The sequence below is a fragment of the Podarcis vaucheri genome, assembly GCF_965113315.1.
Source record: "Podarcis vaucheri genome assembly, chromosome: 8".
In the NCBI taxonomy this organism is placed as follows: Eukaryota; Metazoa; Chordata; class Lepidosauria; order Squamata; family Lacertidae; genus Podarcis; species Podarcis vaucheri.
The window spans coordinates 25,545,561-25,571,351 of record NC_138766.1 but is presented as its reverse complement, the minus strand read 5'-3'; the positions used below and the strand labels follow the sequence as shown (position 1 = coordinate 25,571,351).

General features: G+C 41.8%; 1 protein-coding gene and 1 long non-coding RNA gene across 3 annotated transcripts in view; one reads left to right on the top strand and one right to left on the bottom strand.

The window, feature by feature from the left end:
* The window catches only part of CDH20 (cadherin 20), a 153,317-nt gene that overhangs the window by 75,895 nt on the left and 51,631 nt on the right, over positions 1 to 25,791 (bottom strand). The gene's annotated exons all lie outside the window — the stretch shown is intronic.
* Positions 6,207 to 6,683, top strand: LOC309539875. Its single transcript, XR_014223018.1, has 2 exons — positions 6,207 to 6,398; positions 6,557 to 6,683. It is a non-coding gene; the product is annotated as an uncharacterized lncRNA (long non-coding RNA).

Sequence of the window (25,791 nt, the reverse complement as noted above, 5' to 3'; positions counted from 1 at the left end):
AAAAGCATCAATTCTTTGACGATCAGCCTTCTTTATGGTCCAGCTCTCACTTCCATACTGGGAAAACCATAGCTTTAACTATATGGAACTTTGTTGGCAAGGAGATGTCTCTGCTTTTTAAGATGCTGTCTAGGTTTGTCATTGCTTTTCTCCCAAAAAGCAGGCATCTTTTCTTCCACCTATCAATCAGGTGGGGATGGCACTACCATAAAACTGTACCCTCTACCCCCTTCCTGAACAGGTGATCCAGAAGGGTACCATGGCCAAACAGACTTTAAAACTACTGACAGAGCCAAGATCACCAACATCACTTCCTGATGTTCTCCCTTCTCAGGTGATTCACTGAGACAATACAAGCAGACAATAAAACCAAATTGAAATGGGTCCAGATAATCAGTTTCATGCAGAAGTTATGGAGTTGTGTGGCAACCATTCAAATACACTGTCCAATTTGAGATAGGTTGTTAGCTTTTAATCATCCAGGTCCAAATCAGGCTCTATAAGGAGTACAGACATGACCCTCCTTATAAATGACGGTGTTTTCACTGCGAAATAACTTCAATATGTTTTATGGGGAGCACTTCATAAATGGAATCAAAATAAATAAATAAATGATCACTCCTGCTCATAATGAGGCAATAATTACCTCTTAAACTCAGCTGGTTATCTCTCCTCAATTACATGAGATCAATTAAGAAGGAAAGAGTCATGTGAACAAGTGGTAGGCTGCATCCCTGGGGCTGGCCAGGGGGTGCTTCCCAGGCCTCTGTGGGGCAATGTGAGGAGGCACCTCTATTTGGGATGGGGGAGCAGCTCAGATACCAGGGACAGCAGCTGCAGCTACCCAGAGAGCTCCCAAGGAGAGGGGAGAGGAGAGGAGGCTGAGGGAACACTGCACAAGGGAGGGTGTTAAAAAAAGGGGTAAGGGGCTGTCGACTCTGCAGGCAAGGGCTTTTGAGCCCCTAAGGGATGCCGCAGAAAGAATGCAGTTGGTCAAGGGAGAGGTGGACTCAAAAAGGTTGAAAACCTCTGCTTTCAGCAACTGAACAAGGTGATCAAAATGGACTGTACCACTTCAAACAGCATGTGGGGAGATACCACTTTTGCATACTTCTCCTTGCACAAAACTCTTAGCAATCAGGAAAACAGAATATCAGGGAGAAAGATCCCAGCCCATCTATTTGCCTTCTGTGCTCTGTTTGCAGATATTTTAATATAAGGTAGGATCCAAACACAGAGGTACATTCCCCTCTAATATCTCTGCAGTTTATCAGCTTACACTTCTGCATGGGTATACCACAATCATAATGTGTAGAAAGCAGCGATGCTGGAAAGGCTTCTGTTGACAATAGTCAGTGTCATCACTAATACAGTGGTACCTCTGGTTGCCAATGGGATCCGTTCCGGAGGCCTGTTCGCAACATGAAAAGCCTGCAACCTGAAATGCCATATCTGCGCAAGTGCACGGCATGACCTGGCGCTTGTGCACATGCGCCAAGTGTGATTTAGCGCTTCTGCGCATGCGTGAGCGGTGAAACCCGGAAGTAACCTTTTCCGGTACTTCCGGGTCACTGTGGGACACAACCTGAAAAAACATCATGAAGCAAACATAACATGAGGTATGACTGTACTTGGTAACAACACTTGACAAATTTCACCGGGAAATATAGCCTGTTTGGTAGATCACATAAATTGGCTTTGTTCATTCTTCACCAAGCCATACAATAAGGTTGGTTTGGGAGGCAGCCCCTCCTTCATCCAAGCACTCTGCAATATAGAGACATACAAGGACCAAGTCTTCCTTTTCACTATCATTTGCAATTCCACAAGGACACTTAGTTTGACATTTCTATCAAATCTATTTGCATACCGGATGGGAAATAATGAAATGAAACTCAAACAGCTATGAGGAAAATAATCTGAAGAGAGAAATAGATCACATTAATTAAACTATTAAAATTTGATCCTAGCCGCATTCTCTTTTATGTCAACACACATAAAATTTAGGCACACTCTTAAGGTGCTTTAATATGACACTTGGATATTAAGCACTATTATAAAATTACGTGCTTTTTATCTAGCTATAAATCTACACTGTTGCCTTAATTTATGGTTACAAAATATACAATATATGTATTGTATAACCTCTTAGGAGAATTCTTTTTCCAGGCAGGGAATTAAAAAAAAAAAAAAGGTAATTAAAATGGCCATTGGTTTAAGCTAATAATAGAGAAGTCCAATGGATATCTAGTCAGGCATGTCCCAATGAATTCAGTGAGTCTTACTCTCGGTTAATTGTGTATAGGGCTGCAGTCTAAAGTACTTTAAAAGAAGGATTTTCCCTCTAATAAGGGTGAAATCCTATGGCCACTTACCTAGGACTAAGGTTGTAAACCTACACAGCATTACCTGGGAATAAGTCTCATGAAACTAACTGAGACTTGTGGGATAACCAGCCTCATATAACCAACATGCTTAAGTCTAATTAATGCAAGAAGAGGTTAATACCACAGAGTAAGCTGTCCAGCCAGGCTTAGCTATGTCCACTTCAGTTCACTTGGGAGGAACTAAGTAATCAAGCCTTTGTTCTCCTCAGTCTATCTGAGAAGCTCAGCATGTGAAAAGGTTTGAGCTGGTTGCTTCAGCTCAACTGCACGGCTCTCACAAGCCAATATTGTGTTCCTTTACATATACCGTAATATTGAAACTTTCACCACTTTGTAACTAAGTTAAGTTTTACTGCCTGTGCAACGTTTCTGAAGCACATGAACCTGACCTTTGAGGAGTTTGTAAGCAAACCATTTTTTAACTTACCAAATGTGTAGTCTTTTTCCTATGTAGGGGGGAGAGGGAAACTTTGGAAGGTAATTTTTTAAGGGTTTATAGCTTCATAACTGAGAAAAGAATTGTCCAGTATGAACATCTTCTATTGGTTCATTACTTCCAAGGAGGATTGGAACTTTCTCAGGAAAACTAAATTCTGGCTAGCGTGTTGGTAATTAATGGCTTTTAACCAGCTTTTACTGTTTTCTACCAAAAAAAGTAGGGCATGAAGGGCTGGATGAATCCCAAGCCAGAATTAAGATTGCCGGGAGAAATATCAACAACCTCAGATATGCAGATGACACAACCTTGATGGCAGAAAGTGAGGAGGAATTAAATAACCTTTTAATGAGGGTGAAAGAGGAGAGCGAAAAATATGGTCTGGAGCTCAACATCAAAAAAACGAAGATCATGGCCACTGGGCCCATCACCTCCTGGCAAATAGAAGGGGAAGAAATGGAGGCAGTGAGAGATTTTACTTTCTTGGGCTCCATGAACACTGCAGATGGTGACAGCAGTCATGAAATTAAAAGACGCCTGCTTCTTGGGAGAAAAGCAATGACAAACCTAGACAGCATCTTAAAAAGCAGAGACATCACCTTGCCAACAAAGGTCTGTATAGTTAAAGCCATGGTTTTCCCAGTAGTGATGTATGGAAGTGAGAGCTGGACCATAAAGAAGGCTGATCGCCAAAGAATTGATGCTTTTGAATTATGGTGCTGGAGGAGACTCTTGAGAGTCCCATGGACTGCAAGAAGATCAAACATATCCATTCTTAAGGAAATCAGCCCTGAGTGCTCACTGGAAGGACAGATCCTGAAGCTGAGGCTCCAATACTCTGGCCACCTCATGAGAAGAGAAGACTCTCTGGAAAAGACCCTGATGTTTGGAAAGATAGAGGGCACAAGGAGAAGGGGCTGACAGAGGACGAGATAGCTGGACAGTGTTCTCGAAGCTACAAACATGAGTCTGACCAAACTGCGGGAGGCAGTGGAAGACAGGAGTGCCTGGCATGCTCTGGTCCATGGAGTCACGAAGAGTCGGACACAACTAAATGACAACAACCAAAAAAAGAGGATAATCAAAATTGTTCTAATAGACTAATGAAAATAAATGATCAAACCTTATTATGAAATTTGGCAATGGTTTGTAATTATATGTTTGATTTAGAATACCAAGAGCCTCAACTGAACCTGTACCTCAAAGAAACTGTAAATGAACTTTTGATAGAGAAAATGGCTTGTTTGGCAGTGCAGTTTAGCATTAAACAAGGAATGGGGAGGATTATGGTTAATGGCCATATTAAGCAAATGAACAGCATTCAGACAATTCCTTTTCTCTTGGAACGCTATTCCAGCCAGTAACAGCACCTCAGTTGCTAAATGCATGCCTTGGCCCTGACCACTTCAAATCCACATGATGGAATGTTATCATTATGAAAAAAGAAAGAATTGCAATACACAATAAAGCTAGCACGTCAGGAAGATGGCTAGGCTAGAATCCTTCTTCCTGATATCCAGTTTTCGCTGCCCGTGATTTACTTTTGTTTTTTAATTCAGAGACAGTGTTCATTCATGTGAACCAACACTGGCAGTCTGAACTGGTACAGTTCAGACACAGATTTATGACCTCATATGCTATTTGTGAGAACAAGGCCTCAGTGAGGATAATGAATCAAATCAAAAGTTTTTTTCTCAGGGCGCCAATTGGAGGTCACGAGCTCCCAGATCATGCACATACTGAGAAAGTTCATGTGCTTGGCAAAGTGTCCAAGGGCTATGTGCCACTTTGTAGTGGATTGTTGGCGCTCAACTATATAATACACACAAAACTGACATATGTCAGATAACTAAGATATATGTATGTAAAATCTCTGGCTTTCCATTAATTCCCCCCCCCCCCATTGGATGAAAAGGTCTCTTGCCTTAGGTGTTAATTTTTTATTGCTTTTAAACCCATTTCCAGTTGTTTTGTACTGGTTTTTTTTAAAAAAAAGCATTTTAGCTGGTTTTATGATATGACCGGATATCACCTTCAAAAAAATGTGTAAAAGGAGATTCATAATTAATAATACGAGCAGACAAAGAATTTTGTTGCAAACATGTTAAAGGGGATTTCTGCCGATCAAATCTAACGTGACATGCACTTGGTGCTTGTTTATTGACTAACAAGTACAATCTATCTATCTATCTATCTAAATAAATAAATAAAAAACTTGGAGTACATGAATGGAAGATGCAGAAGTTAAATACACAGATGCATAAAGAAGAAAAAGGAAGTTTGAAAACAAACTGTTAAGAAAAAGATTGTACTGAAAAGAACAGACACTGGGAGCACTGGTGTCTTGTTGGGGCAACTAAAATCAATTTTTGAAGACAGCAGACAGGAATATATGAAGCTGCTTTATGCTGATCCAGATGTTTACTGAGCTAGACGCAGCATTGCCTACACTGGTGGGAAGCAGGACTCTGGGGTTTCAGGTGGAGGCTTACCTGGAGATGCTGAGACCTTCTGCATGCAATGTATGTGGCTTCATCACTGAGACATGTACCTTTCCTGGGCAGACGCAGATAAACTGCTTTGATTTTGATTTTTTACATTCAAATGGTATATATTTTTTATGAAATAAATAGAAATAGAAAGTGGTATTATTTGGAAAAGTTCCAACCAATTCCTTACTGTAAACCAGGCATGGCGAAACCTGGCCCTCCAGCTGTTTTGGGACTACAACTCCCATCACCCCTAGCTAACAGGACCAAGGGTCAGGGATGATGGGAACTGTAGTCCCAAAACAGCTGGAGGACAAAGTTTGGCCCTGTCTGCTGTAAACTTTCTTCAAACCACTATTGCAACAGTCTCAGACCCATCAAATGCAAAGTATTCTGGGTGCCAAAGAGAATCAACCTGGAATGTGCAAAAATGTGTTCATTGTTTTAATATCTCCATGCGTAGGCAGAAACCAGATGATGGCACTTACAAAGCCAAAGATGCTCATGAAGGAAAACACATATGGAATACTTAACTACACTACAATCTTTCTGTCACCAGGTTACGCAATTTTCATTTCCCCAGGGATTGTGTGGCTGTCCTCTGTCCTACCTCAACAGTTGTGTATTATTTTTGTTTGAAGGATATTATGCTGATTTCTTATATTTTTTTATGATTGGACACTGCACTGGGCATCACAAGAAGAAGGGTGGTCTAGAGTTCTTTTAGGTAAATAAAAATAAAGATCCACTGAAAGCTATGCAAAACTAATATTAAGAAGACCACTGCTGAGCAAGGTTGCAAAGTAACAGTAACATAGCTTTCATTGTGACACATCATCCAGCTGGGTGACTTGCCACAAGTCTTTGGTGAAAGCATATCTTTGAGGGGAGTTCGAAGACAGAGGAAGCAGAGGGAGGGAGACAGAGAGTCAGGACGTTATTGAATTAGAGAGTTACTGCATAACAGAATTATATAATTAGTTAGAGTGTCATTTTATTAGCTAGAGACTTATAGTGTTAGAGAGCTGTACTGATTAATAAGAGAGGGAAGGAAAGTGTACAGAAAATCATTGTACCTTTTAAAAAGTAAGTAGAACTTCTTAGTGGTTTCTGAATTTTCTATCATTATCCGGGAAGGTTCAGAATCACAGGGGACCATCCCTCCCCAGGCTGGATTATTTTCAAAACATTGTTGTCAGGCCAGTTTAAATGCTTCAGGTGATATGGCTTGCCTTTCATTTCAGGGGCACATTCAGAATGAGGACATATCCAAGTTCTGGAGGATGTTTTGACAAGATGTTATCAGTTCCTCCAGCTCCTTTGCTGCACTCTCTGCAAGTTGCTCATGACAATAAATCCATGTCAAGCCTGGAGGTGTCAGCTGCCTTGAGTACAGTGCAGTGATACAGAGCATGGAGACATTACAGTCACAGTTTCTCAACTTTTCCCTCCGTTGGGTTGCAAAAGCTTTGGGAACTCTTAACAGAGAGGCATGCCAATGATGAGTCATTTAAAGCATGGAGGATCTGTTTCTTAAGCAAAAATGAGCTTTGCAGAGATGGAGGAGGCAACCAATGTCAGGCATTGCTGCCAAAAGTGTAAAGTCCACCCCCTGGCCTGGAAGAATGAGCCTCAAATTCATTTCATTTTTGAGCAGCCCAGTGCCCTGGGGATGGATAGTGCTGGCTCTGAATTTTCAGGTGAGGAATTCTCATCTGCGCTGATGGTGAAATGCCGTAAGGCCAGTGAGAATCTGGCTGATTGGATAAGAAGGAGGCGTATCTCTGATTCAGTAAGACTTCAGGGGAGGGCAATGGCATCCTGTTTGAAGAAATGAGATAGTAATGTCTCTTCACTTCTGTCCTTCCCTGTTGTTTCAGGAGCAAGGTCATTTGATTCATCCATTCATTTGCCACTGGAGGTCATGGGCGTAGTTGGTGTGTGTGTGTGTGTGTGTGTGTGTGTGTGTGCACGCACACACACCAGGTGGTCAGCAGCCCCCCCCCCAAATCAAGTAAATAAATAAAAAATACTTAGCTAAAAGTAGAAATAATCAGAATGTTTGAAATTGAAATGCTGACTGACGTCACTTGGATGATGTTGTGGACATTCTAGTTTTACAAATGGCAACCCAACTGGGCAACAGACGTGTCTTCCGTGAACTGACCAATCGTTTCACAGGTAGCTCAGTTCTGGATGCTTCTAATAGCTTCTGGCATTTTATCCTGAGCGTGCACCTGCAGCGACTATCTAGGAACAACTGAAAGTTTCCCACAGGCTATTTATACTGCAGAAAGCCCTGGGGCTTCAGTCAATGATATAGTTCAGCTTATTCGGTTTATTTGCAAAATACAGTCATACTGTGGAAGTCAAACGGAATCCGTTCTGGAGGTCCGTTTGACTTTCAAAACATCAAAAGCTCCTGCAGACAATCGGAAGCCGCTGAAGTTGCACTGGATGTCCGGCTTCCAAAAATTGTTTGAAAACTGGAATATTCGCTTACAGGTTTTGATCATTTGGGAGCCGATTGGTTCAGGAGCCAAGGTGTTTGAGATCCAAGGTATGACTGTATACTTGTTAACCACATGAAAGGTACTCCCTGATGTTAATTTTTTTTAAAAAAAGACATTCTAGTTTTCAAATGACTGAAGATTTTGACAGGTTTTTCTGAACATTTGGGGTCAAAAGAAAGTAATTCAAAACATTTCATTCTGAATCTGCTAGACAGAGCCAGATAGAGGATGGTGACAGGGGGGTGTCCCCCCCCCCCGCAACATTTCACTAATATCTTCATTTTTATGTACACTTTCCCCTAATATATGCATTTTTGTAAACATTGTTTGAATGGAGAACTGCACCAAAAATTCAGATAAGTGTGATTTTCAAAGGTTAGCTGTGTTTCAGTTCACATAGAGTTTCTGAGAGTGTGAAATTGACAGCTCAGGCTTTAAATGCACACTGAACTGAATTTCTTCCCCACTCCCCACGTATGACTAATATCATGCACACACTTGTCACAACATAAACCTTGTCAAAAGAAGAGAATGAAGATGAGATTGTTTATTACACTACCTTAATACACATAAATGGAAATGAAATTGTTGTTTTCCTTGTTTTCTTAGTCATTTACCATGAGATCTAACAACTTTTATTTTTATTTTTTTCCTAAAGAGGTTTTAGAAGCCCTTTTGGCTTCTAAAGCACTGGAACCAGATATTTCAAAGTGCCCAAAGATTACAGAGTGCCACTGTCTGTTTTGGGTGTAAAGGGCATATGAAAACAATGAAGGCATGCTTGGTGCACTAAAATTCCAGATTGGCTCAAAATACAACATTTGGCACCAGGACTAAAGCACAAACCTCTGTCAAGCCTCCTGACTCCTCCCAGAATGGCCAAAAAGTGGAGAAACTGGACCAATTGCTATTTTTCTTGATAAGGTGTTGGAGTAGCTGACTCCACTTCTGAAACATTAATTCTGAAGTCATGTACAAACTGAAATTGCCACTGAACTCAGTGGGACTTACTTCTGAGTAGACATGCAAAAGATTGCCCTGTAAGTCTAACTGGTGGTACACTAACAACCAACCAACTCTCTCTCTCTCTCTCTCTCTCTCTCTCTCTCTCTCTTTCTCTCTCTCTCTGTGTGCGCGTGTGTGTGTTTCTAATGTAAGTAATTTAGCTGGTGCATAAAAAGATATGACTACCCCACAGCAGAGTTTGTTTCATGGTTGTGACTCCTGTTCTCTGCCCTGCAGGTCTTTTTCCAATTGGTCTGGGAGGGCAGAATCCTGATTGACTCCAGCTACAAAAGCTATGGCTGCTGAACAGACTCTTTAGGGGGTATTGTTGTGGGGAGAGAAGGGTTGTTGCTTTTTGTGTCTTAGTTTTAGATAAGATTTATGTGGACATGTTTTATTTATTGTTTGTGACTACTTTTGTTATGTTGTAATTGTGTATTTTTTATGTTGTGAGCCACCTTGAGCATGGTTTGAAGTATGGAAAAGCAGCACAGAAAAATAAAGGAATGTATGCGTGTTTTCCCCGATGAAGCTTATCGTGCTTAGGTTACTGGGATTCAAGGCGGAGTAAAGGGGGCAACAGTATGGCAATGCCAATCTTTGTTGGACTGGTCAAGTTGTGCAGATGCCTGATGATCGTCTTCCAAAGCAACTACTCTATTCTGAACTTAAAAATGGAAAGCGTAATGCTGGTGGTCAACAAAAGAGGTTTAAAGACTGTCTCAAGGCAAATCTAAAAAAATGTAGTATAAACACTGACAACTGAGAAACACTGGCCTGCGAGTGCTCCAATTGGAGAACAGTCTTTACCAAAGGTGTCATGGGCTTTGAAGACACTCAAACTCAGGATGCAAGGAAGAATCATGCTAAGAGAAAGGCACGCCTGGCAAATCCACACTGTGATCAACTCCCCCCCCCCAGAAATCAATGTCCCCACTGTGGAAGGACGTGTGGATCCAGAATTGGCCTCCACAGTCACTTACGGACTCATTGTTAAACCGTGTTTATGGAAGACAATCTTACTCAGCTACGAGTGATCGCCAAAGAATAAAAAGAAGCCAATCTATATGGTTGATTGCCATAGTTGATGTGGCCTCCTTCATGCATGAGGCTTGGGGTAATTTTCCTCATCCCCCAAAAGGTTATGCCCCAGACTACTTCCCCACACTTAACACTGGCTCTCAAGTCCACACTTCAGAACAGTTTCATCAGAACAGAATGAATTACTACACTTCCAATTTCTTTAGACATTGTATTCCATTTAGTTACTCAAACAATCGATCTCAAGTATGGAGGAATTTTTCTTTTTCTAACCATACTCATTCTAGCACCCTCCCCCTTCAAAAAAATGGTTGCATCCGGGGGAATTCTCTCCTGTCTCTCACACAGACTGCAAACAAATAAGTGGAAACGTGTGATCACATCTTAAGCTTGCCACCACTTGAATGAAACCCTTTGACCTTGGAAAAAAAATCTGTTGTGACTTGTGAATTTCACACAGAAAATGATTGTGTTTGTAAAACAGTCTGGAAAGAAGCTAATTGCCCAAATGAGGCCTATGGTTTTAGATTATAATTTTTTTAATGTCTCTGGAGAAAGGCAAAACTCAAATTCAAATCATTTTCATTACCACATTATGAAAGCATAATGAATTTTGAAAAGTTATAAAAGATTAGTTCAATGCAAGTCCTGAAAGCTGGATGCGAAGTTTTGTTCAAAAACATGGTGATGATGTGCTAAAGACCACGAACACAAATCCCAGTTTGCAAAACAGATTTTGTGACAGTCAGAAACCCAGCTTTAAAAACACACACAAAAAAACAACAACCTGTACTATGGAGTTTCCAGCTGCATGGTCAATTTTGAGTCACCCTCTATGTTAAGAATGGAAAGCTCAACTAATAATTGATTAGGAAATGTGTGATGGCTTTTTATAAGTAATTTGCTCTTCAATCCAGATTTGGATTGCAAGGAAGGTAAAGGGTTAGGATGGAAGTCAACATTGTGCTAATATGTTCATTCTGTCAGCACAAGTCTTTCTGCTTGCTAGATGGAATGATCTTTCCCCCATGCACTGTTCTGAGGGTTCCCCTCACCTATCCAAGCTGATTTCAGGGCATAGAGGAGGGGGAAAGCCCCAGTACCTTGCCATACACAAAGATTTCAATCCAGATCAGGTAAGATAATAAAATAGACCACTCCTAGTAGAGAGTTTCAAGATGCCTGATATCATCAGCTGAGCTGACTTTTCTGACTTCCCCTGTTGTTCATATCATGGTTTGAGGAAACCAATTAAAAACCACAGGCTAGCAAATGACACAGCTATAAATCAAGGTTGAGGAATCTGTGGCCCTCTGCTAGACTGTATCTAGACAACGATTTCCATCATCCCTGACCATTGGCCATTCTGACTGGGGCTGAAAGAAGTTGAGTCCACAAACATCTGAAAGTTCTGCATTCCTGGTATAAATGTACTGTATATCTTCAAATATGGCTTTTTTTCCAGAATAGCACATTTGTTATCATGCAAGCTCAGTAGCAAAGTGCTTTTGCAGATTGTGCCACACAAGTATCTTCAAGGAATACTTCCAGCTTGACTAAATTCCCACTAGCTTTCCAGTGACATATGTTTTTCTAATGATATTTCCTGCTGCAAGCTATGCATGTTTATTTTCATGTGAAACTCATCAATAATTCTCTTATTCCAAATGTGATTGGAATTAACTGTTGAACATGGCGGTCTTCTTAGATCTGCCCTGGGAGATTTTAAGCATGAGTGGTTGCATCAATGGCAGATACAAGTTTACCACGAATCAGCGCTGTTATTGCAATATTAAGTTGTCTTCTTTGTTCTGTACAAATCTCACTAATATGCAACTTCATTTAAAAAAAGAAATTCTCCCATTTTACTTTTAACAGGAAGGAGTGAACTTTACAACTCAGAATCAAACTAGGAGGCTATTTTTAGTACAAATTTCTTCACTACTCTATAATGAATTAAGAGATGAAAGATGCAGATCAAACCAATAGTGCTTTGAGAGGCTTCTGAATGAGATTAACGAACAGTTAAAAGTCAACCAATATAAAGGTAAGTTAAATGACCCCTGGATGGCTAAGTCCAGTCTAAGGCAACTATGGGGTGTGGCACTCATCTCGTTTCAGGCCAAGGGAGCCAGTGTTTGTCCACAGACAGCTTTCTGGGTCAGGTGGTCAGCATGACTAAACTAAACAGAGGACTGTGATGAGTGCCAGAGCACCATTTACTTTCCCACCACAGCAGTACCTATTTATCTACTTGCACTGGTGTGCTTTCAAACTGCTAGGCTGGCAGGAACTGGGACAGAGCAATGGAGCTCACCCTGTTGCGTGGACTCAAACTGCCAGCCTTTCAATCATCAAGCCCAAGAGGCTCAGTGGTTTAGACCACAGCACCACCCATGTCCCTAATATAGTACAATATGAGTGGGAAATGGATGTTGGATTCTGTACATGTTAACTGACCACTCACGGTTATTGCAAAGCCCGTCAGAGCTGCTTAGATATTTGTTGTTGTTTAGTCGTTTAGTCGTGTTCGACTCTTCGTGACCCCATGGACCAGAGCACGCCAGGCACTTCTGTCCTCCACTGCCTCCCGCAGTTTGATCAAACTCATGCTAGTAGCTTCAAGAACACCATCCAACCATCTCATTCTCTGTCGTCCCCTTCTCCTTGTGCCCTCCATCTTTCCCAACATCAGGGTCTTTTCCAGGGAGTCCTCTCTTCTCATGAGGTGGCCAAAGTATTGGAGCCTCAGCTTCACGATCTGTCCTTCCAGTGAGCACTCAGGGCTGATTTCCTTCAGAATGGAGAGGTTTGATCTTCTTGCAGTCCATGGGACTCTCAAGAGTCTCCTCCAGCACCATAATTCAAAAGCATCAATTCTTCGGCGATCAGCCTTCTTTATGGTCCAGCTCTCACTTCCATACATCATTAGCAATAGTTAAACACTTATTACTGAAGTTTAAATAAGTGTCTTGTTTCCTACAAATTCCCAAATCTCAGCAGAACTACCCGGCATTATCAAGTACTCACATAGATATTTGATGGATCTGTTCCAGGAAGCTGTGTATTTGCAAGTCCTTATATTTTTAAAAGTGCATTTACAATTTTTCAAAAAAATAAATAAATTGCTTAGTGTTACGGAACACAGTGAAACCAGTGATCTATATCTTTGGTGAAGCAGCAGCAAATTGCTACAAATAATAGCCATGATTTTACACACTATTATCAAGCAAAAATACTATTTTTAAATAACTTTAATTTTTAAAAGTGAGGACCACTTGCTAGCATATTATTAAAAAGGAATGAACTGAAATTCTGGAGACAAATTTCTGTTGTGACGCTGGCTTTTTCTTAAGATAAGCCACTGTGTTAAATCTGCCCTATGCTTTCAAGCAATCAAAAAGTGATGACCACTGTGGTCATCACCTAAAGCCTAAAGGACATCCATGAGAATGAGCAGAGCTACTCTGCCCTCTTTCTCCCAACATGCATCAATCACCAGAGTGATCCAAGTCAGTTTCTGTGCCAAAATCAGGCCTGGAACCAGGCTGAAACGGATCTAAATAACCAGTCATTTGAGAGTGTCTTGAAGCACCTCTTCCAACTTGCCCGAAAGGGAATATCTGTGATCAATTGTTTTAATCCTCAGGATCCCATGAGGGTTAAAAATAATAATACTAATAAAGATTTTCTTGGCTTACAAAAGTACACGCGTTGTCTCTTTTTTCAATGAGGGCCTTTAAAGTGCAGACTCACAATTGCCTCTTTCAAGGCAGTCGGGGCCATCTCCTCTTGCAAGGAGGTGTCTGCAGTGGCGTAGCATGGGTTGTCAGCACCCGGGGCAAGGCAAGTAATTTGCGCCCCCTAATCCGTGGATTTGCGCCCCCTAACCCTAACCCCCAGAAGTTGCGCCCGGTGCAGCCGGCCCCCCTGCACCCCCCACGCTACGCCACTGGGTGTATGTAACCTGCTGGAGCCATTCCCTTCTGCTGAACATTATTAGCCACGAAGGCCAAACCAGAATGTGGACAAGCCACACTCCTGCAAGCAACTTGTCCATGCTGGCAGCCTTATCCTGCAGTAGCCTTAAACCCTGGGTTTCCTACAGTTCAGCAGTTCAGGCAAGAGATGTGCAGGCAACAGCAGCATGATGTGTGGAACTGCAGACGCAGCCTCTGAGCACCTCAGTCAATGCCACTTACTTGGAAGGTGTGTGGTGTGTAGCAGGGTAGCAGCAAAGCTGGGGCTGCGTGGTTGCACTAGCATAGCTAATCTGTAGCCCCTGCTGGTGCACCTCTACAGCCCAGACCTCATCACCACTCTGCCCCCACAACATCCAGATAAGAAGCACCAACACTGGTGACATGAGAGCAGCTCCACAGCAGCACCTCGCTATGCCACCTTACTTAAAGGTAAAGGTTAAGGAACCCCTGAACACTAGGTCCAGTCGCGGACGACTCTGGGGTTGCAGAGCTCATCTCGCTTTACTGGCTGAGGGAGCCAGCGTACAGCTTCCAGGTCATGTGGCCAGCATGACTAAGCCGCTTCTGGTGAAGCAGAGCAGCGCACAGAAATGCTGTTTACCTTCCCGCCGGAGTGGTACCTATTTATCTACTTGCACTTTGACGTGCTTTCGAACTGCTAGGTTGGCAGGAGCAGGGACCAAGCAACGGGAGCTCACCCAGTCACGGGGATTCGAACCGCCAACTTTCTGATTGGCAAGCTCTAGGCTCTGTGGTTTAACCCACAGCGCCACCTTACTTAAGATTCCTTAAATGAACTGCAGAACTGCTGCAAGTCCTGGATTCGGTTTGCCACTTTGCTTAAGAGTTGAGGAACTTACAAAAAGCATTAGCAGAGAGAAAGTGTGATTGTATCACAATATCTGATGCCCACTTATTCCCACACCATATAGGAGTAGGGAGCTGGAGTTCATCTAAGTGGGGTCCATGGAACGGCTCTTAAACTTCTTGCGGGACATTTAGGCAATGAAAAGTCCAGTCTGATCGAGAAGAGAACAGCTTTATTTTTCTATATTTTTTAAAAGTACTGTAAAGCTAGAATTTTACCCTTTTCACCTTCAATCCCCTTCACATTTATCATCTATCACAGCAAAAATAGGGACCCGCAGCCTGAAGGGGACTTCTCTGTGTAGCTGTAATAGGTGGAAGTAAATAATACATAATAAGCAGCAGTACTCATACAGAGGCATATAAGCTATGCTACCATTTCTCTTTATTTATAACTTCAGCAAGCCAGATATCCCTGTATGGTTTCTGGTTATGACCTTTTCGTGGTGACAGCTCTAAAAGACATTTTTGAATAATTACCCATGAAGAAAGATCTTTTTATATGATTTTATAGGCATCCTACAGTGAGGTGATCTTTCACAGAATCTTCATTCCCATTCTAAAAAAAACCCCAAAAGCAATTAATGATTCTCTTTAAGTTTGGGCTGAAAAATAATGTACAACTTTAAATTCATGCCAACCATTTCCTTTTGGGGTGCTGGGCTCCTATTCCAACTCTCAAATTATCTCAGCATTGGGAGTGATGAGAGTCCTTGAAGGATGTTAAGTGCAACAGGATAACTTTTCAAAAGATGCAGGAAAGGTCAGATTAAATAAGCCACAATCAAACCAGCTAAAAAAAAGAAGCCCTTATTAAATTGTGTGACTTGTGGTAACAGCTCTACACTGTTATCCTATGAATGCCAAAGACTAAACATGAATGTGATACATTCATGTGGGTAGCTGATGTACCAGATCATCATGTGACTCAGCCAGGTTATGTTAAGGGGAATGTGAGTTGATCAGTTAATGTGCGTAAAAGCAGCCATTGTGTACACTTTAACAGGCCTCATGAAAAAGGTGCCACATATTTCTTCCATGAAGATGGAGCTCTACACATTTCCTGGACAGTATACATAATTCACAGCAGGCCTTGGGGAATTTGTTAAATATATAACAGCATAAAATGCAATGTTTGTATGCACTGTGTTTGAATACATTTTGCAAAGAGATGTTTGCACTAGGTACAGGAGTTTTCATTATGGCAAAAGCAGCAGCAAAGGTTGGATGCTTCAGTTTCAATCTTTCGGCTAATTCATGACTCATCCTGGCATCAGCAATGGACCCGCTGCAACAGCAGTAGTGGCTAAGTTCCATGATGGTGAACAAGAAAGTTGGGACCAGAAAGAGAGGAAAAAGTTTATTGAACTGAATTAAGGACTTAAAGAAGACTGGACCTCGTTGCTTGTTTGTTTAAGAGCAATGTATTACTTTGTATTTTGCAATGTTTTAAATTTAAACTGTTCTGCAGTAAAGCTTTCAAACTCATTCTTGTGGTGGAGAGCAAATTCTTTTCTACTCTATGCAAGGTTCCATTGCAGCAACTCCTCCAGAATGTATTAAATTTTGTACACTCTCTCACTGTTATGCAAAATATCCAACAGGCTTTGTGGAATACAGATATGTAGACTGCATTTTGTACAATCTGTGGGCAGTATGCACATTCTCTGATCAGTATGTATAGCCTCCAATTTTTTAAAAAAAATATTTATTGTTCAAACGTGCAAACTGTATGCCTTGGGCTACATCCTGGCACACTGCCTAATCTTACACAGCCCACAACATACCTTCCACTCCCAATTTATCAAACAAACAGCAGGGAGGGAGGGGGCTCCAGATAAATATTATGTATTATTTATTCAATCTATATCCCACCTTTCCTCCAAAGGAGCCCTTTTATTCTGCCGCCCTTTTAACTACTCTCAGTTGTTCCCCAGTCAGGTGAGCATAATCCAGGAACAAATTTGTAAACAAATAAGGCTGCAATTCTATATGCAGTTACATGCAATAATTTCCATTGAATTCAATGGGGATTGTTTTTTGAGTAGTAGTAAAGGATTGCAGTGTAAATCATCATCTCAGCTGCACCTCAACCAAAGTCTGTTACTTTCCTCTCTTTCAACCCAGCTTCTGCTGCACTCCTTCTGATTGGCTCTACTTGCCTATCTTGTGCCCAATGAACTCTTTACTTGCACTTATCCCCTTTTTGTTAGACCTTTCCTGTCTCTTATGAAGAAAGGTCCTCTTTACTTCCTTTGCCTGTTATCCCTCTTGAACAGAACATACACACACACAAACACACAGGCAGAACTGGGAAACGTGTTTTTAAAAAAACAATTTCTGTTCAATCTTTCAGGAAAAACATGCCCCCCCCCTAGATAGCTCTTTAGGTCTGTCCTGTGTTAAGGGTGATGCCACATATTCCAACTGGCTGTTTGAAAAGTTTGTATGTGTGTAAACCTAACAAAATGTCCTCTCCACCCCCCAAATAGCAATAGCATGCATGTTTAAGCTCTAGTTATGCTTTTGTGAGAAGCCACTGAGGTGATGGACTACTCATAATTCATTTCATGAATTTGGCATTATTGCCTTTCTGGATTAAGGTCAAGCCTAGGTGGATGTAAACCCTTTTAATCCACAAGAGAAATCCCAGATCAATATGCAGTGCCTTCTTCATTTCCCTGCACTTTTGGAATGACAGACAGAACAGAGAATAGGACAGAGGAAAAGCAATTTATCCATAATACCCATTACCGACAAAGACACCTATATTCATGAAAAGGAATCTGCATGAGGCAGGTTGTATTCAATTATTATTATTATTATTATTATTATTATTATTATTATTATTATTAAAAATACTTTGATCATTTAATCCCTAGTATAGTGATTCTAACACCAACACACACATTTCCAGAAGAATGTTACCCTGAAACATTAGAGAAGCGACTCTGTGAAATTCAAATAAAATACTAGTCTTTGAAAACTTAAAGAGCTTCAAACCCTAGTCACACAACCTTTACCATAACTGATCAGATGTATTAATGACTTCAGCAATTTATCGGAGCATACTAAAGAAGATCATGAATGAAAGCTGATGGTGGTGTTGTGCAGTGGTTAGTAATGTGAGCTCAAATGTCACCAGTTCAAATTTCACATTCCAGCCCCCTCTCTCAGTTACTGTTCTCCTCCTTACTCGAAATATTATGGCTTTTGTACAAAGCAGCACAAACATTAGTGCTGTCTAACACTATTAATGCAATGCTACGATTGCGTGTGTTAAATGCTATAGAGACAAAGTCACCATGTAGTAATTGTAATAGGATATTTATATTTTGTTTAAAAATTGCTCCAAGAACCCATGGTGGGTAGCAATCAATAAAAGACCACAATATGCAACAGCAACAATGAATCCACACGGTCACAAAAGAACAAGAATTACACAATAAATATCTAAACCAATCAGCCAAATGAAACTGGTGGAAAGCAAGCACCAAGCGCTGACCCGAAGCAACTCATAACAATTCAGCACAAATGCTTTACAAAAAGCCAGGTTTTAGCTTATCACTGGAAGCTATATAAAATCGGGGCCTGATGGGAGGGCATTCCACAATGTTGGTGCCACAACTGAAAAGGCCATGCTCCTAGTGAGTCCCTGTCCATCAGGCAGAGGCATACAGAGCACGTTCTCAGATGGTAACCAGAGTGCATTGGGCAGCACACAAGGGAGAGGGCAGTTTCTCGGGCCCCAAGCTTGTCTTGAACCTGCATGGTGAAAAAACAGCACCTTAATGGGACGCGGGTGGTGCTGTGGGTTAAACCACAGAGCCTAGGACTTGCCGATCAGAAGGTTGGCGGTTTGAATCTCCGGCGACGGGGTGAGCTCCCATTGCTTGGTCCCTGCTCCTGCCAACCTAGCAGTTTCAAAGCATGTCAAAGTGCAAGTAGATAAATAGGTACCACTCCGGCGGGAAGGTAAACGGCGTTTCCGTGTGCTGCTCTGGTTCGCCAGAAGCGGCTTAGTCATGCTGGCCACATGACCCGGAAGCTGTACGCCAGCTCCCTCGGCCAATAAAGCAAGATGAGCACCGCAACCCCAGAGTCAGTCACGACTGGACCTAATGGTCAAGGGTCCCTTTACCTTTACCTATGAACAATGCACATCCACAAGCAGCACTGACCTGCTCTCAAATTATTGGATTATCCTGGCTGAAAGGATTAAGTAAATGGCAGCTATATTGTCTATATACAAATAAAATGTATGCCTCTACCTAAATTCAAAGCACCAGCTCTGTGTATGCATCATTTTGGCTGCTCCAGTGAAGTTAATGGAGCACAGGAGCCAACTCGTAGGAGCCGAGGGGTTCTTTGGCTCCCCCCAATAAAATGTTTGAGGGGGCTGCATCTCCCCAAAGTTAATGGGTACTTACCAGCCTCCCCCAATACTTTGTTCAAGTTGACACCCCTGAAATAGACACAACTGTACAAAAGTTTCACACGTGTGTTAGAAAGCACACAGAGTTCTGGAACAGCCACTTGAATCTGATATGTTCACCTCTAGTCAGTGCTTCCCTCCCAGCTGAGCAGACTTCGTAAGACCCCAAGTTCCCTTTAATTAAGATACTGACAGGTATACTTTGCCTGAATTTATGCCAAACGATTTATTTAATCTCCTTCTTTTATGCTTTCCCATACCACAGAAATGGGGAGGGGGGGACCTAAATCCTCCCATGGCAGGAATTCCCTGACTTGCTTCATAATGATATTGAAGACCATTTTTTAAAAGTTACATTTTAAAAAAGGGAAATATAAAATAAAAGCAGTATTTTAAAACACAGACTCATAGAGCTGGAAGGGACCTTCAGGATCATTTAGTCCAACCCCTGCAATGCAGCTGTCCCTTACGGGGATCAAAACCGCAACCTTGGCATTATCTGCACCATGCTCTAACCAACTGAGCTATCCAGCTACTAAAATCACATGCCTGGGTAGGCTTTGCTGGAACAAAGAAGTTTTTAGCAGGTGTTTTCTGAAACAATGTGAGGACCAGAACTGAGCCATTCTCTGAAGTCCACATTTTTCTGAATTGTGGCGCAGCTCTCCAGCCATGTATTGTGAAGAAAATATACAACAACAAAGTATGATTAAAAATGGATATATTAGTGACAATCATATAATACATTGTATTGGTGGCTTGCATACAAAAATGTGTGCATTAGGGGAAATGTGCAAAAGAAGGGCTGATGAGGTTGTTTTTTTTTTAAGAATTCAGAGAAATGAATTTAAGAATGGGGAAATGAGAAATTGAAATTGAAAAATTTGGCCATATCTAATGGGCAGAGAGCTCCAGAACATAGCTGACGCCAGACTAAAAGATCAACTTATTTTAGGTGTGGAATGAATATTACATGGCACATGTAAAAGTACCAGTTCTACAGTGGGCACATGTGGCCGCACAGCTAAACTGGTCCCATGCTCTTGAATTAGGCTTGAATAGTACCTATGAGAGCGAATACTCTACTCTCTCAAAAATCTGTATGGCACAGTCATTGCAATTATCAACATAAAAACAGCAAGATCTCAGTTCATTGTGAGTAGACACAGCTTTCTGAAAAGTAGCAGAAGGTCTTGAAGTGTACACATTATTTTCTGTTTTTGAATACAGTATATGGGGCATCTCCCTATAAGTTTCATTTTTTGTGTGTCTCATTTTTTAGTTAAATCAAAACTGTGAGCAGTCATTTTTCTCCCTTTCCTTTCAATCATCTTTGAGATTTTTTTAAACAAACAAACAAACTTTCTCCTTTTTTGTCTCTGTTTAATAATGTACTCATTAGCTCACCTTATTACCTCACTGTATTCCAAACTGTGTTCATTCAGGCAGAAATAGCTAAAGAATGCCTGATACAGGTTAGAAAATAGTCAGCTTTCAGGAAGCAGGCCTGTTTTCTCATCCTGCTGTCTCATCAGTACTGAAAAACCTACTTTTGTTAAGAATTCTGGTTGTGCTTTGCTTTAATTAAGTCCAATAGCAACATGTCTTGAGTCAGATGGCTTGTCTTTAAGACTCTAAAGGCACAAATAGAGAGCATTATCCCATTCTTTACAAGAAAATAAGGATTCAGCATGAGCTAATTAAAAATAAAACTAGGAAAAATTCAATTCAGTTAAACGTGGCAGCATAATGCAAGGAATCAATGGTTTTACCATTTACCATCCCATTGTACATGTGTCTTAACTTGCTTTAATCATATTCCTTAACAATCTTACTTCACCAATAAAATATGAAACAGAAACACTGATTTAAAGGTCATAATAAATAACAAGATGAAAAAATCTTTTTTAATAATTCCAGTGGCACCTTTAATATCAATTAATAGCTGTCTTATTGCAGAAAATTTTTAGAGAAGTTGCTGAATTATAACTCATTACCAAACTAAAACGGGACGCGGGTGGCGCTGTGGGCTAAAGCCTCAGCGCCTAGGGCTTGCCGATCGAAAGGTCGGCGGTTCGAATCCCCGCGGCGGGGTGCGCTCCCGCTGTTCGGTCCCAGCGCCTGCCCACCTAGCAGTTCGAAAGCACCCCCGGGTGCAAGTAGATAAATAGGTACCGCTTACCAGCGGGAAGGTAAACGGCGTTCCGTGTGCGGCTCTGGCGCGCCAGAGCAGCGATGTCACGCTGGCCACGTGACCCGGAAGTGTCCCCGGACAGCGCTGGCCCCCGGCCAATAAATGTGAGATGGGCGCACAAACCCCACAGTCTGTCAAGACTGGCCCGTTCGGGCAGGGGTACCTTTACCTTTACCAAACTAAAAACTACGGAGAGACCTGGTCTAAATAGAGATATTGGATTTATGTCGCATTATACATACTAAAGCTAATTTTGGTCATCTATCCCTTTAAAAATCCCTTGCCCTTCCCTGTGCAACCAACTGCCCTAACAGTCATCAACATTTATAAGGTTGAAGTGATAAAGTATCTGACAAAGTGTGTATTACACATGAAAGCTCATACAGTACCTTGAAAGCTTATATTTAGTCTATGACAGATCAACACAGCTATCTACCTGAAACTGACTTAAAGGAATAGTTTGCATGATTACAGTACCATCAACCCAGCTGCTTCTTTTACCAACATGTTATCTGCACTGGGTGCAACATAATAATGATATAGACATGCACCTGAGTGCATGGTATAGTAGTGCGAAGAAAGATAAAAGTTCAAATGTGTACAGTGTAATGCATGAGTTTCAGCTCAGTCTCGTAATATCTTCTCAGAAGTAGGTCCTGTGAAGTTCAATAGGACCTAATACTAGGCAAACATGTATGGAATTGCAGCCTCAGTCACTCAAACCAAATGCTCCTGGCTGCTTTAACGTGATAAAAACTAGCAGTTGCATCTCTCCGTCTCACACACCGACCCTACAATTTTCGCTCCCTCCCAAAACAAAACCCACATTCCAATTGTTACACGACTTTTAGGGAGCAGAGGGGGGAGGGAAAGTCATTTTCGTGGCATAAAATGAGCTTCACTTTTAAACTTAACATAGGAACAGAGGAAGCTGCCATGTCTAATACAGAAGGTCGAAACATATTCTAAAATGTCGAATCTCCAAGATTTATGGATTTCAAAGTGTTTCAAGGTCGATATAAATCCAGAAGGTTAAAAAACTACAGTGGTACCTCGGGTTAAGAACTTAATTCATTCTGGAGGTCCGTTCTTAACCTGAAACTGTTCTTAACCTGAGGTACCACTTTAGCTAATGGGGCCTCCCGCTGCTGTCGCCGCCACACAATTTCTGTTCTCGTCCTGAAGCAAAGTTCTTAACCCAAGGTACTATTTCTGGGTTAGCAGAGTCTGTAACTTGAAGCGTCTGTAACCCGAGGTACCACTATATTCCATAGCACATAGCACACTGGCTATTAACCCAGATCCTGGTGAATTAACTGACATCAAGGCAGAATTCCCTGTTTTTGGACATACAGTGGTACCTCAGGTTAAGTACTTAATTCGTTCTGGAGGTCCGTACTTGACCTGAAACTGTTCTTAACCTGAAACACCACTTTAGCTAAAGGGGCCTCCTTCTTCCGCCGTGCCACTGGAGCACGATTTCTGTTCTCATCCTGAAGCAAAGTTCTTAACCTGAAGCACTATTTCTGGGTTAGCAGAGTCTGTAACCTGAAGCATATGTAATCTGAGGTACCACTGTAATAGGAACATGGGAAGCTGCCTTATACAGAGTCAGACCACTGGTCCATCACCGGCCGCACCTCTCCAGAGTTTCAGATGGGGTATCTCTCAGGCCTTCCTATGATTCTGGTGATTCATTCTAGGACTTTCTCTATGCAGAGCAAATGCTGTGAGCTGCATCGCTTCCCCGGAAATTTAAATCTAACAATGTATGCATTTCGTTTGTCCATTGGCTCTAAACATTTGGAACTCTCATGCACTTTTCTATGTCACTATTCATACTTTTCTCTCCCCCCCTTTTTTTTGCAGAAGACATCAGTAAGGGACAGGATGCAAGGAGTAATCTCACAGACTAAGTAAATTAAATACAACGTTAGATGTCAAACAAGTGTGCAGCGGGAGAAAATATATAAGCAGAAAGACAAACAGTCTCACAGACTGAGCTGGATTTACATTTTGTTTTTGCCCTGAAATTGAAAAGGGAGGGAGAACACCTCTCTAGACATAAAATTGACAGGTGCCTGGGTAGCCGCGGCTGATCACAGGTACCTGGGTGCAGGTCTTCACGTGCATGTACCTTTCAAAATTATGTGATTATGACACTGAATGCTGAAGTATCTGAACTGCACAGTAGAGTGGAAAGCAATTATTAGCTGTAAATATGAGTATCTGCTTGCCATCAGTTTATGCTAAATGCTTAGGTATTCAGAGATATTTCTATGCCTGGCTCTCCTCTTGGAGCAATAATAATGAACTTTAGCTTTCTTCTACCAGTCAGATCAAATTGGTAAACAGGGGATCTCAGAGAGGCATTGTTTTATTTTGGAGCAAAATGCTAGAAAGTGAGATTTCTCTAATCAGCAGAGATATGCCTTCCTTTGCAGGGGGAAATAGGTGAGGGGGCTACTACTTTGGGGCAAGGCGAGCTTGACTGATCCCAAAGGTTTGAAAAAGGTTAAGGCCAAACAGATTTTAAGATCTACAAGTTATTATACTCAATTTTGTCACGCATTTAAAAAAAACTTCTGCTTCAGAGTCTATCATGAAATATAAATGAGAATTTTCATTTATTGTTTCATGGGCCAGTAATTTCTTTTCATTATGATTGTTTCTCTAATGTCAAAAACTCTGCCCATGATTGGGTGAACACAGGCGCTTAATGAGTCAGTGTGTTTCTATATCTGTGCCTCCTCTGAGAGCAATAATCATCAACTTCTGCTTTCTTCTAATCAGTCAGATCACAAAGGCAAACAGTGGATCCCAGAGGGCCACTGCTTATTTTGGAGAAAAATATTAAAAAGTGGGATTCCCCCCCCCCCCAATTCAGGCTACCTTACAAAGCTGCACATCACATAATGGCAATATAATATACACCCCGCCTGACTTCATCACAGCACAAAATTTAATATGCAATAAATTAGTAATGCAAGTGCTTAACAATACACACCACTTATCACACAAATTAGCAAACCACATTAGCTGATCCACACTGCGTTATAAAACAAAAACTTGCCTGTTAATTCAATAAACGCATGCGCTCACCAAAAGGCACTTTTACACACAGGAAACAGGTAGAAGTACGCCAGGATGCCATTCCCATTCTTATGTTTTTGGATTGGATGTTGAGCCTAACTCTGTGCGGGAACAAAATGGACTTGAGAGGAGCAAAACAGTTGTGAGCTGCTCTCACGCAGCCTACACATTTGTACAGTCCTGGGAAGCGACAGTTTGGCTCATAGGAGCCAACTCCTAGGGGCTGAGGGGTCTTCAGCCCCCACCCCAATAAAATACTTGAGGGGGCTGGGCCTTCCCCATAGTGGATGGGCATTGGCATTCAAATGGTGTGAATGCACCATGCCATGTGATTATGTGGGACAGGGCTTACCTAAAGGTAAAGGTAAAGGGACCCCTGACCATTAGGTCCAGTTGTGACCGACTCTGGGGTTGCGGCGCTCATCTCGCTTTATTGGCCGAGGGAGCCGGCGTACAGTTTCTGGGTCATGTGGCCAGCATGACAAAGCCGCTTCTGGTGAAGCAGAGCAGCGCACGGAAATGCCGTTTACCTTCCCGCCGGAGCGGTACCTACTTATCTACTTGCACTTTGACACGCTTTCGAACTGCTAGGTTGGCAGGAGCTGGGACCGAGCAACGGGAGCTCACCCCGTCGCGGGGATTCGAACCGCCGACCTTCTGATCAGCAAGTCCTAGGCTCTGTGGTTTAACCCACAGCGCCACCCGCGTCCCTAGGGCTTACCTACTACCCCCCCAATATTTTATTCAAGTTGGCACCCCTTGGTTTAGTTTGTGTTGTGCAAACTAGGCTCTGCACAGAAGATTCAGGACAGATGGTTGAACTATGGAAATTGCTCCCATGAAGGAATTGATGGCCACCAACGTGGAAGGCTTTAAAAGAGGATTAGACAAATTCACAGAGGATAAGGCTGTCAATGGCTACTAGTCATGATGACTATGCTCTGCCTCTGTGGTTGGGAGGCAGCAGTGCTTCCAAATACCTCTTGCTGGAAACCACAGGAGGGGAAAGTGCTCGTGGGTCTCGCTTGTGGGTTTCCCCACAGGCAACTGGTTAGCCACTGTGAGAGGATGCTGGACTAGACGGGTCATTAGCCTGATGCAGCACGTCTTATGTTCCTATTAATATATGTTGGGGTTTTGGTCGCAAATTTGAGGGTACCTGTCTATTTCAGATGCACTGCTCCTTTTTGCAGTCTCTGCAAAATAATAATAATAATAATAATAATAATAATAATAATAATAATAATAATAATAATTTTTTATTTATACCCCGCCCTTCCCGGTTCAGAAAACCAGGCTCAGGGCAGCTAACAACAAATTTAAAACACTTAATTGATGCAGCAAAAAA